General features: G+C 40.8%; 1 pseudogene; it reads right to left on the reverse strand.

The window, feature by feature from the left end:
- Positions 1–601: 601 nt before the first annotated feature.
- On the reverse strand, positions 602–5,455 carry LOC147458815 (uncharacterized; annotated as a pseudogene).
- Between the last annotated feature and the right edge of the window lie 6,739 nt (positions 5,456–12,194).

Here is a 12,194-nt window from a genome sequence, read left to right on the forward strand (position 1 = left end):
AAAATAATAAAAATGGCCATAACCATTATGCCTCCTCTCACGAAAAACAAAGCAAAACAAACATAGTACTTTTTAAAAAAATTGGACATAGTTTCCCTTGTACATGAAGCAATATTTCAAAAATAATCATAACCCTTCATGGCACCTCACATGAGGATTTTAAACCGTAACCAAATCCATCAAAACAGTACATACTACTTATCCACAATCCAAAATATTAGAACATCAACTATTAAAGTTTCCATCGTGATATAACGAGATTCTTATGAACACAACAAGACATGAATTTGAATTTTAACATCCACCAATGTTATAAATCCATTGTTCTTATGATGACTCGCACTCATCATTGATGAATACGTTATGTCTCTGATACCTCTCAGGGATGCAAGAATTGTACTGCGTATCTGCTGCCATGGTTCTAGCCATCTACTCTGCGTAGACTGGCAATGCACTTTCATTTAAAAAAAAATATTCTCCAGTTAAACACCAAACAAGTAATATAGGCAGTATCGATGATCAATAAATACCAACGCTAATACAAAAATAGTGACAAAAAAGATGAGAGCAATGTCTGTGTCAAAAGTAAGAGGGGCCCTCACTAGTCGTCAAATGGATTGACACGCGATGGCATGTCACTCTCATCATCAATATCTAAAGAGGTGGACGCCTCCTCTTTGCCCCGCTTTCTAGGGCGAAGCAACGGTAACACATATCCTGAAATCAGTGGCTCGTCAATGTCGACTGCAACACATGCTCGTCCTGAAGCCAAGCAAGCTGCTAGTACAGGGGCTGTGTCACATCCAAGCTCCAAAAAAATACCTCCTCGTCGGCAAAGCAACTCCACAAAACATGCAATGAAAGAATGGCTCCGTTGCAGTCCTCCTTGCAATGGCTCGCCTGATAATGATCTAGCATGAGAGAGCTCCGAAAGGTGATGCACCATAAAAGAATCCGAAGAGTGCATACCAAGACGGGAGAACAAGGCAGCGCTTTCTGATACAAAGCAAGGTGGACGCATACCCACTCTGTGAATCATAAATAGCATAGAGCAATTACACTGCAAAACAAGACACACGATTAGAGCAAACAACAAGACAAAGTGCTGAAATATTGATGTAAAAACAAATGTATCACCTCCACACGACCACCAAAACTCTCCACATAACCATATGCTCCATGATGGAGCACTACAATGTGTCGATGAACCACCATCTCCGAAGCACGAGAAAATCTCTCCACCCAGCCAACGGCCTCTCCTATTATTTTAACTAAATATCAATAATAAATACCACAAATATTACAATTTTTTTGCATGACTATAAACAAGATAGACCTGCCAAAGAAACCATGATCAACAGCCATCCAAAATCCGCCAATGTCAAGAATGCCAAATGAACGCCAACACGTACATGATCCTCAGTGCAAATGTCCCAACGTGGTGAAGTAGAGGAGCCTAAGAGGGACCCACCAAATGGAAGATCTAAGAAAATCAAATATGTAGCCGATGAAACTGATTTCGTGCCGCGGGTATACAAGATAGAGTCAGAGCGTGCCCGCACGAGATGCTCGTGTAGAGGGACCCATGCAAGATTACGGATCCCCGCCTTATAGTCTGCAGCAATGGAAATGTAGTCCCCAACAATAGCCATGCATCGAGTATCCATAGAACTAGAGAGACAATGAGATGGAGACTCCATAATATAAACAAAAGAGATACTCCTTCGAGCCACGATCATGCCAGGAGAAACTGAGACATTACAGTGAGGTTGAATAAGCCATGCATCAACCATGTGGAAGGAAAGCATTAACAAATGTTTTTGTAGTTTACCTGGAGGTGGCTCCACCTCCTCGTCAATGATCTGATCCACAACCCTCTCCTTTTCCTTTTGTGAGTTGCGCATTGCTAAAATAGATAACTTCAAATCAGAGCACTGTAACTTTTAGATAGGTAAATATGAGCATGATCAAACATACCTGCACGACTCTCTTCTACTATGTCTACTGGAGGAACCTTCATCGCAGCATCCTTTGATATCATCTCTTGTAGCTCTCTTTCACGTCCAAGAACATGGCCCTTCTCCATATCTATCCACCATGGACAATTATCTATTTGCCAAGGAGTCAATGTGTGCATAGTAGAGGGATACATGCTTGTGTCTTGGATCGCTAGCTGAGTCCACTATCTAGCCAGAAAGGGCATGGCAGGCAAGACACTCTTGGTAACCAAGAACATGAAGAATCTACAAAGGTCAATTAGGTGACACGAATGTAAGAAACAATAACAACGAATATTATATATCTAAGTCAGTTAGTGATTCACCTGAAAGCCAAACGTTGTGCTGCCATTCTCAATGTATCCACCTTCTTTAATGCCTGCTTATCGATATCCTTAGTCCTCACTCCAAGAGACACCTCTATTGGAAATAGATAGGGCCTCGCCTCAAATTTAATTTCTTCAAAGTAGAATGCAAGAGTGTAGTCATGCTACAAAGGCACCCCGCTGGCACATCCAAAAGATCTGACACAATCTGAAATACCCTCTGAAAAACCCGAGCCAAAAAACCCTCTCTACGAAGCCAGCTACAATCCCAAATAAAAAGAGGAGACAAAGTTAGACTTATATATAAAGGCATGATATATTTAGTACTTTTAATCTTAGCTATACTTACATGCGAAAGATGTGATCTCCCTTTTTCAGACCATATGCACTCCTTGTAATCTTGTCTGCTTCCAATAATGAAACCCAATGAATCTTGTTTTGGACAGGGGCGTCTTGAAGTGCTATTAAGTTCAGCTTCTCCAACGTAGCCCAACTATCAAGACCCCATTTCAAAGACAAAACTCTTGCTAGCCAATCCGTCCCAAGATTGGGATCAACAATGTTAAGCAACTGAAAATTTTAATATTGCATATGACAAGTGCTTAAGTAACTTTTTGCACGTTTTTCTCAAGAGAATGCCGTGAATTCATGTTATCTACATACCTTTCCAATTCGATCCTGATATTTGTGAGTAATCTCCTCACAAATTCTCTCTTCTTCTTTCTGATACTCTTCCGCAGACAAGCTTTGTTTGATAAGAGCAACTCGCTTTTCTTTTTCTTTTGCCATTTGAATCTAAAATTAAATATACGTTAACAAGCTTTGAAATCATGCATTTAAATGAGAGTAAAAATCATTTAGTCTGACACATACGTCATAGACCAATCTGCCAAGCTACCGTCGGGTAAGTGGATACCAAGGTTCTGTACCTTTGGCATTTTTCTTCCGTACAACGGCAATAAGTTTTTGATCTCTATCTGGAAAATCCTTTAGATACATTTCATGGTCCGTTGTACAAATATGTGTCGTATTGACAATCTCATCACGAAGATGAGTGACAACAAGAGCATGAGTGTTCATGCTGCATTGAAAGACCAAAAAACCATTTGATACTCACATTCAAGTGTTAGCAAAGATAGAAGAAACATCAACACTTACAAGTTCATTCGTTGTAAACTGCTTAGCAAGGCAATCTCTGGCACCTTAGTGGGATCTATAATGGTTCATAGGACTCGACAATGTTTCTCCTTTGAAGTGGAGAACTTCTCTTTTATCGCTTCCCTCCAAGCCACGGTGCGATGATTCCCTTCCCAAACATAGAACATGTGATTTGTGAGATCTTGAAACTTTCTTTGTTTTTTTAACTCCGCTTCAAATTCTTCATTGATTTCATTCCAAAGAGGATCCCATGTAGCCTTTATCTCATCTAGAACATTCACAAAGTCAAACTTCAAACAACATTCACAGCACGTGGACATCAATACAAAAATGAAAAGTGTGAACACATACCATTCACAAAACCCTCCTCTCTTTTGCATGTTACCAAAGAGACAATGAATGCTCCTTTCTCTGGCATATAACCTTCTTTTGCAAAGGCCGCCTTCAATCCACTGAGATCATCTCTCAAACCTCTCACTCTCGCATATGGAATCAATCTACATAAAGGAATGGAGGGACAATCGAAGCAACTAAAAACACGTGTGATTTCAAGAATGTCTGCACCTCTATGCATAAAGATATTTTGCTCATCTTCCATCTCAGACGCTGCGGTAACCTCATCCATTATCTCCCATGGAACAATCTGTAAACCATTCTCCTCGGGGGCTAAAGTATCATCAACTTCATGTAGAGAGCTCTGTCCCATTTCCATGGAAAGAACCTCCTCACCTTGTGTCTCAATTTCCTCTATCATGTCGGTAGCTGAGACTGAAGATACTTGATCATTAGCATCTACCTGGCCATAAAGAGAAGCATTGTTACTCCTTCCCCTTCGTGATCTTCCACGCGGTTTTGGGCTGTTTCAACATCAACAAAAAACATGGAGACAGTAATTTTACAAAAGAGTCAAATTATATATGGCACCGTATTGAAATAAAACACAATAGAAATCTTAAAAAAAATTGGACAGAGCTCCCTTTGTACATAGAGCATTATTTCAAAAAATACTGTAGCCCATAATGGCTTCTCACTTGAAAAATTTTGGTCTTTAAAATACTTTCATAAACATAATTTATGAAGCAACACATTAAGCAACAAATTTAGTACAAATATCATCAGACAATGCATATGTAAATAAAGTAAATGGTTTATATGCGTGTTGGCTAGATTTACGAATGTTGCATAGTTAACCCATTCAACTTTCAATGTTTTATTTGTCAGAAAGATAGTACTCACGCACATATACTAGTAGTCATCATAGTGTATACACCCTCTACACATTTGTGAGACAAGTACTAGTTATAGTAAAAGATCAACTATTGTTTTGTGTAAATGCTTTCCATAAGTTCGTTTAAACTTCACAAAAACAGTGCTTGGGATGTTTTACTAAATTTCTTGTACCTTCATTTGGAAAGAATGCTCACTAGACCTAGAACAGAGTCAAGTAGAGTGTTTCTATGCCATCAAAAAGATGTAGTTATTCAAGTGCTTAAATATGCAAACAAGGCCTTGAGAGTTTGTGATGATCCATGCCCTAGCATTTGCCAAACATCACAAACCAATGAAGATCCATGATAAAGCTGTTTACAATGGATTGTTTAGAGTATCTAGGCCCCTTGTAATGCATAGAAAACGTGGTATTTAAATGGGTAGCATTTGAACAAATGTATGACAAAAACATGCTAACAAACTACCTAATTAGTTGGGGTCTGCATACATCAAATGCATGCAGAGGTCATACTGCATGTTGTAGAACCAATTGATATTAAATTGAGCAATATCCCCCTTCAAAGCCAAGCTAATATAGAAGGGAAATGTTAAGCTAAGTTCAGGATGCATTAAGCTCGGAGTTTACTTATCACTTTCAAAGCAAAGAATCACACAATTTTAAAGACCAAAGTTTGCATTGAGCATCATTGAGTACCTTGTAGGTGGACGACCCCTTCGAGTCAACGTGGAGTTTTGACCAGCCATTGTCAATCCGTGTTCTCAATCACACCTCTCAAAGCCCTTTCTAAAGCCAGAAACCACACTCTTTTGAAACCGGAATCCACGGACCTGCTAAATCCCTGAACTTGCAGAGCCCAATTTGCTGAGCTTGTAGCTGAATGTGAGCTACCTGAACCACCGCGCGCCGGCGCGTGCTCCTACGGCTAGTATGGTAGGGTTGCTCGACTTATTGAGCGTGCAAAGCCCAATCAACGACTTGCTGAACCGGCGCTGAACCCAACCTGCTTGAACTTGCCTGCGCCTGAACCAGCCTAACTGAACGCTGACCTGCCTGAAATCGGACCTGCCTGACCTGCCTGAACTTGCCTGCGCTGAACGAGCCTCCCTGCGCTGGCCTTGTGTAGGGCAGCAAGAGATAATCTCAGATCATGTTGGAGGTATTGTCCTGAATGGCTGGACGCCACGAAGCTCGTTCGCTGTGTAAGTTCCTCTATGACCTGCCTGAACTATCGCGCGCTGACGCGCGCTCCTACGGGTAGATAGGTATGGCTCCTCACATGGACGCGCAACATAGCAAAAGCAAGCACGCACGCACGCACAAGAGAAAACCTCCATGCACGCGTGCAACAAAGGAACCTCAGAGAGAGCGTGTTTCACAGAGGCCCAATTTTGGCATAAGTCAAGCTACTTAGAGGACTAATTTTACTAGATTTTACAGATTATTACTCATTGACAAGATTTTAAAGAATGTTCTAGATTTTGAACCAGATTTGCTTAACGTTTTGGTGATCATGTTTTATGAATGCAAGCCGTTTGCACCGCTTTTTGGAGAATGACGCCCGAAATAACGACTACCATCTGTAGCAGATGTTATTTTTCAGTCTAGACTCTGCACTCACTTTCATTTGAAACTTAATTAGTAACCTTAACTTCTCTAAGATGATTGCTTCCAATGTCTAGGCACATTATAGTATTCGGGCCACAAGTTGGTCAAAAGCTTGTCCTTATTTTTGAAGGCAACACATATGCGCTTTCTGTCTCTTGTGTGAAACAACATTTTGAGATAACTGATGCGTTTACTTTACATCCACTTACACTAAGTGGAGGACAGGTAAAAATGGAAGTTATTGAGTCTATTAGTGGTGAAGAGGTCTTCCTTCTGAATCATGATGTCTGTCAGTTCTTCAAGGTTTGCTTGACAATTCTTGAACATGACAATGGAATTAAGGCTCCTCCAGTAATTGTTGATTTAGAATCACATGTCGAGTCACGTGGCTGCTCTAGCGTACTTGATATTATACGCTCAATGCCTTTGCAGAGCAACTTGTTCAAGAGCTTCCTATGTTTTATGATGGATATATTGCATTTGAGTTGCCCTCTCTAGGTCACGCTAATGGAATGATTGGGATGGAACAGAGACATGATAGCCACATGTGGACTGAATATGTCACATGTAGCAGTGATACCTTTCCAGGGGTCGTTAGGTTCAGTCGATGCTCGGCACCGAGGGTGAAGATCGAACCAAATATTTTTTTTTCGTTTCCCTGGATGGTGATTTTGGACGGGGTCCAAGTATTTGACTTACAGGTTGCCCACAAATGCTAAACTCATCCATATTTTTCACATCGGCTATTTCATAGTGCCTACCGTATTTGTCGACCACAATGACATCTTGACCTGTTGGGTTCACATATTTAAACCAATATAACTTTTTCATTTTACCTAATTCTCCAGGTTTGGGATCTAAGCATATGTAGTATGTGGTAGACTTAGTCTCAGAATTCCAAAATTTGTATAATCCCACATCCTCTTGATCTAAATCAACCATATATAGCTCGCCTGACCTTCTACATTTGGCATTGTGAATTTCCGGTGGTCTCTCCTCCGGCTCGGCATCTTCCAATGCTTCTTGAAATTCCACTTGGGCTCCTGAAAAGGACACTGCTTCTTGTAAAACTGGACTTCTTAATCCCACTCTTGAAGAGATAGGGTCTCTTTGTTGAGTTTGAACTCCCCCCATCCGAGAGGGTTCCATATCTGATGTTGGCATCTGTTTAATGCCTGATGATATGACTTCTTGTGCTTTGTTAAGTAGCTCTTGAGACCGAGCTAGTTCTTTTTGAAGTTGTGCTATCTTCATAGTTGATACTTCTGGCGTATTCCCTGTTTGTGCAATTTGGTGTGTTTGTGCTTTATCTTGTGCTGGTGCGGTGCACGAGACTTGTGCCATGTCTTTCCATGTTGTGCCTTGTGTTGTGCCACTCATTTGTGCATTGACAGCTGTAGTTGTTAACTCTTCTAGCTGCGTATCAAGAGGGAAAGCCATGACTAGATGATAAACATTACCACCTTCAGATTTGTAGTCTTCCCCTCTTGATCCAAATATTTCAGCTGCAAAATATTGGTTACTCTCTACAGGAACTTCATGATTTGTGGCAGCTTTGTAGTAGCGACCGTCCTCATCTACATAGAGGGTACCAATTTTCCGTTTCCCATCTTGAGCTTTGTACAGAAAAATACTTGGAGGATATGCGTAGAGTTCTGTAAGTTGATCCTTGTACAACATTTCTATCTCATTGTTGATGTATTTTCCGTGCCTCATGTAAATTGATCCCAGACAGTCTTCCATGAAATCTGGATGTGGGTGTAGTACATTCTTCGCTGTTTCAACTTCCACATATTGAGATGTTCGAGTTTCCTCTGTATCTTTCTTTGTCTTGATGTACAAATTCCGATTGACATCCTCATAGCATGGCAGTCCTTTGTAGTGGCCAATCAGATAGATCCAAATTTGGTCTCTTGTAATTTTTGTGCATGTACTTGAAGCTTCGTCCCGACTGGTCTAATTCCTTTGAGACGCCATTGCTTTCTTCTTGACTCCCTTATTGTACCTATTCAGTGATAGCTCTAATTGCTTGCCTCAATGCTAATAAAAATTATTAGCACCCTTGTGTCGGTCTTTTTCGCTTAAGGTCCTTCAGCTTTTGTGGATGCCTTAATCTCTGAGTTTTCCGAACTGGGCTTTGCTTGCACTGCTTGAACTTCTTAGCTCCCTTGCTTGCCAAGGCTGATACTGACTTGTCTGGCTGCTTGCTTTGCCTAGAGCTTTTTAGCAGGCCTCGATCTATTGGAAGCACTGTGATAAGTTATGCAACTTACCACTATACTGCAACGATTGCTCCCTTCGTAGCGATTCTTGAGTTGAGCTAACCTGTGTTCACTTTAGCACACAATCTGCAAAATTCTATTTAGCTGGCAAACTTTTTCACAATGAATGCAAAAATTCTTGATGTGCCTTTGACGGCCACACTTGTTCCGTGGGCTCGGAAGTGACTTTCAAGTTAGCTTTTAGCTAAACTAAACTTAAGCTAGCCCAAGAGAATTATGCACAAGTTGTAGTGATTTGCTAGCAAAAATCTTGTGTTAAAGTTCTCCAAAACTTGCGACTGTAGTTGCAAAATCAAGAGTCCTTGTGTATGGTCTTACTGCTACCAGATTTGTGTATGGACGCTCAAATTTTACACTAGGCCATAGTTAACTTTTATACCTTCCCGCGGGTGACCAATGGTTTTCCCAAAAGATAATTTCAATCTCCTAACTTAGCAGTTTTTAATGGTCAATTAGAAGGCCTAGAGACCAAATCTGGTTTCAAATTCCAGCTTCCCGATGATGAAAATCTCACATGCACTTGTGTCCGCTCTAGGTCGATTTGAGCGGTCTGTTCCAGAGCCTGGGTTGACTCTAGCCGATGACCTCACTTATGGCTCACTAGCCCCTCTCTTAGGGAAAAGTCAAAACTATGTTCAAAACCGTGACCGTTTTCTCACAATTCTTTCGCACTCTCGGTTTTAGACAACCTGACTTCCGGATGCATTTTGAGGCCTTAAACGACGTTTTTTTCAAAGTTGACCTAAACGGCTACCAAAGTCATACATTTAGTTCAAGTTTTGCTCTAAGATCTGTAGTGTCGCTCTCAGGCTACGTTTTGATATAAAAATTTTCCAATCCAATACCGTTTGTGAAAGTTATGGCCAAAATAGTGAAATGCAGTTTAGAATGGTCAAAATGAGTCCAAATTCAATTTTAAAAGAAGATTTGGGATCTGTGTGACACTGTGAACACTCCTGTATGGTCAAAATTACAGTTGGACCCTAAGATTGGCCTGGAGACATCCTACGGGTAGGATGTCTTTTTGCTCAGAATTGAATAAAATTTGGTCCAGAGACTCCCCTTGGGTCTAGCAAAATAGTGATATGGTCAGATTTGGGTTTGGATGCCAAAAGCTCCCAAAGCTGTCTATTCTTGCCTTTGTCTGGTACAAAACGCTAAACTTCGCTTAATCTTCAATTTTACTCATCCAACTGAGATGAAACTTGTCACATACACTCAATACAACATTTAGAACATGCATATGATGTCAACTTATGGTTTGGTCTCAAAATCACCCCTTGTACACAATTTGGGTAGGATGTCTGGCAATTCTTGTCTTTTGCCTTTAATATGTCAAAATAAGGTCAAATTCCTGGTTTGAGAGTAAATAGGGTAAAAACCACCTTCTAAACACTCTAGTAACCTCAGAATTGCAAAATTATGCCCAGATCACCCTGTAGACATCCTACGGGTAGGATGTCTACTGCCTATTTTTTCAGATTGAAGTGCTCCTGATTCTTCCTTATGGTCACAACAAGTGCTAGTAGGCTCCACAAATGATGACAATGTGCAAAAATCACTCACTTTAAGCAATTTATGAATTTTTCGCTTTCTGACTTCGCCTTTTGACTTGTGGACATGAAAAACATGGGAAAACACTCAAGTCAACATGTTCCTAGGGTAAAACCTACCCTCTGAACACACTGGTGGTCTCAGAGTTCCCAAATTCTTCCCCAAAACCCCCTGGAGACATACTACGTCCAAATTTTTTCTACTCAGAATGAAGCAAGATGTAACATTTAATGGCCTAAAAACTTGTGTGTAGCGGAAATTAGCATGAACATAGTGGGCATTTCATTAGAATAGATTCCTAATGAGAATTACAAGAGTGCTTGGGTGGAGAGAGAAACAAAAAGCATAACACCTAGTTAGATAGCATGAACAATACTTTCAAAACAGAGAGAAATTAAGCTATTGACAACAGTTGAGGACCGGATTTGCATGGAGCCGGTCCCCCCTCCAAAAGGCTTTGTATTATGGTTTCTCCCATCAAGAGAGACATTGTACAATACAATTCTTTGTGTTCCTTCAAGAATAGCTAGTACAATGAAGATGAAAGCTTCATGCACTAAGCAAAACACTTAGCAAACACAACATTAATTATCCCCGTTCTCAGACCCAAGACCTCACACACCTTCAAAGATGGTGAGAGCTAGTAGGGTATGAGAGTAGATTGAGAGGAAGAAGGAGTATCTTACGAGAAAGATGTACATCTCCTCACATAATCACTCATATTAGCATAGCTTAGCTTAGTAATTAGCATGGTAGAGGAGATAAGCATGCATTGAAGCTTGGCTCTTGGTTGGATTTGCATCCACATGCCAAGAGCGTGTTGATGTAGGCTTCTATCTCACAAGCATTGAGTAGGTGATGAGCTCTCCATTAAAGCTTGGGAAGAGATAGTATTTTTCTTGCTTCTCACATAGACTGTGTGAGAGTGTGTGTGTGATAATGCCTTGCAAAAATCAGCCCCCTCTCTCTCTTGGGCGAGCCCTCTTGCTAGTTGCTCTTGCTATCCTCCCATTGGACCTCCCCAAGGCTAGCCAATGACTATTAAGCAGCATGAGTGATAGCCTTCTGACATGTGTCCCCCTTTCCCCTTTTGTGAGAGCTTTAGGTAATTTAATAATTCAACTAAACTCTCATTGGACCCCTTTGCCTCCTGGCCAATAGGAATCGGGCAAGCCATTGGGCTGCTGAATGCTCATTGGACCTTTTGGGAGACTGTCCAATAGTCTTCTAGAGGACTTAATTCTCATTGGTTCTTTTATTAAGTGTTTTTAAATTAATTTAACTAGATTTACTCTAGCCTAATTCTCATTGGTCCACCTCCAAGGCCATCCAATAGGAATTGGGTACACCTTGTGGGCATCTGGCCTAGGGAGCTGACATGTGTCCCTCATTCCCTTTGTGTAAAGGGAGCTTGTGTGTGTGTGTGTGTGTGTGTGGATTTCTCTCTCATCCCCTACATGCAAGGCTCGCCCCCTCCCAAGTAGGGATTGCAAAGACTTTTTTGTACACACACAAAGCATCCAATTCCCTTCAAGTTGACCTTTGGACACAACCTTTGAATTTTGGAACCTTAGCATTTTGGAAGTCTTAATGGGCTGAACCTTAGGGTCTTTTTAGCCCATTGTTGCACATGGCTCTTTTGTAGATGGCCCCCCCTTTGGATCCCTATTTTCCCTCCTTTGGATCCCTACTATGGCTGGTCTGGTAGCTTAACTAATATTCTAGCTTTTTCTCCCCTGGCACTTCCCCATATTAAATGATCAGTTTAACATGAGAAAATCATTTAGGAGAATTAGATATTGATTATTATGACACAAGATTTGGTTCAAAGGTTCCCCTTGAGTCTAGCAACACCTTGGTATACTCATAATTTCATTTGAATGTCAAAATCACTCCAAACAAGCAATTTATGAATTTTTCGCTTTCTGACTTCGCCTTTTGACTTTCGGACATCAAAAACATGGGCAAACACTCAAGTCAATATGTTCCTAGGGTAAAACCTACCCTCTGAACACACTGGTGGTCTTAGAATTCCCAAATT

This window comes from Adiantum capillus-veneris, chromosome 4 (assembly GCF_014529385.1).
Source record: "Adiantum capillus-veneris isolate H3 chromosome 4, ASM1452938v2, whole genome shotgun sequence".
Classification (NCBI taxonomy): Eukaryota; Viridiplantae; Streptophyta; class Polypodiopsida; order Polypodiales; family Pteridaceae; genus Adiantum; species Adiantum capillus-veneris.